Below are 1814 nucleotides of genomic sequence, written 5' to 3'. Positions count from 1 at the left end.
TCCCTTACGCCTATCCTCCAACAAGTCATCGGATCACACACCTCTCCCTTCCATCTCTGGACCGCTCTTATGGCGCGCCATGAAGCCGGCACCCGCGACGCCATGATCATGTTTGCAAGTCTCACTCAACTCAAGTATAGTGAGGACATCAGTACCGAGACACTCTCCACTACTCTCGACGATCAGATCAATTTGATCAAAACGGCAACCCTCCCTGCGAACGCCGACGTTCTCACGGCTCGCGAAGGTCACGTAAAGACTTTTGAGCTCTTTCGAACTCTCTTCTACTCTAACGCCTTTGCCGCCAACAAAGACTTGTGGGACGCTGTTTGCACTCTCCAATTCAAAGCGCGCGAGGATGGAACTGAATGCATGCCTTATGTCATCAAGGCTACTATTCGCCACATCTTAAACATCGCCTCTCGCCACAATCTAATCCTCTGGGATCAAGGCCTCGGTGACTCCGAATCCCGTCGACGCCAAGTTGCTGCTGCTGCCACCTACACTACACCTCCAACCGCCTTGTATGTTACGCCTTCCACTAACCATCCCCCGCCTACTTATACTGCTGCTGCTGCCCCCTCTTACGAATCACTGCCACGTTGGGCATACTCAAACTGTCACAACTATCGTCAATGATCTTGCGAGACGATGCACGTTTCCGACGGCAGTGTGTGTCAATGCTTGAGAACGCCGGCACCAATGCGGTTTCGACTGTCGTCATCGTGCATGGTGCGGCAGTCAGGAAGGCGGTGTTCAGGCGAGCCACAATAGAAGCAGGAATTGAAAGGATCATACACAACATCATCGCCGCGACCGCGATGACTACGACGACAACCATGGGAATGATCAGGGTCTCTACAGCAGCTATCCCAAGCGCCATCATGACGACTCTCGGCCGCCTCCCCGAACTTCTACTCGTCGATCGCCTCCACGTTCCTCGCAGCGAGGTCGTTCCTCCGGCCGCTTCTCTCGAGCTCATCAACACCTTTCTACTCCTTCCTTTACCATCCACTTAGACTCAAGTCGTAGTCGTCCCATATCCCCTCCATCCTCCGCCTATCCTCGCCTTTCATCAGCTACCCGTCGTGCTCGTTCATCGCCTCCTAAACGTCGCGCTTCGCAATCACGTCCATCTGCTGGATGGAACACGTCCCAAACCTTTCATCCTTCTTCCGCCTTTCTTCAACCAATCCATACCCCTTGGAACCTTCACTCTATCCCCAGCTCTCCAACGAATGGATCATCGACTCTGGTGCCACCGCCTCCTGCACGACTCACCGTCGCTATTATATTGACTCCGCCTTTGTTGCAAATCATTTACTCTTGCTGTGGGTGATGGTGGCAAACTTCCTGTTCTCGGCTACGGGCCGATCGATCTCGGTGTTACCACCCACTCTGGCGAGACCTCGGCCAATCTCACCGCTCATCATGAGCCTCTCTCTCTACCCTTTGCCCTACATTGCCCCGCCTTACAATTCAACCTTCTCTCCGTCCGTCACTCTGTTCAAGCCAGCTGCCACTTCGACTTCTCCCATCCATCGCACTGCCTCATGGGCATCGGTCGTGGCCTTTATTTGCGTGCTCAAGTTAACGCCTTGGGACTCTACTCCTTTCCGGTGCAGCCCTACACATGCCTAGCCAGCAACCCTCCTCCTCACCTTCCTGCTGCCGTTGAAACTGCCATCATGGAATTTCATGCTAACCTAGCAGCTCATCCTTCCCTTAGTGATGCAGATGCAGATCCATTCCATATCAACTTCGCCAAGCCTACTCCGTCCTCCATTTCTACGCTTGAGTCTACCATACAAGCA

This window comes from Aphanomyces astaci (genome assembly GCF_000520075.1).
Source record: "Aphanomyces astaci strain APO3 unplaced genomic scaffold supercont1.483, whole genome shotgun sequence".
In the NCBI taxonomy this organism is placed as follows: Eukaryota; Oomycota; class Saprolegniomycetes; order Saprolegniales; family Verrucalvaceae; genus Aphanomyces; species Aphanomyces astaci.
This window is presented reverse-complemented; position numbering follows the sequence as displayed.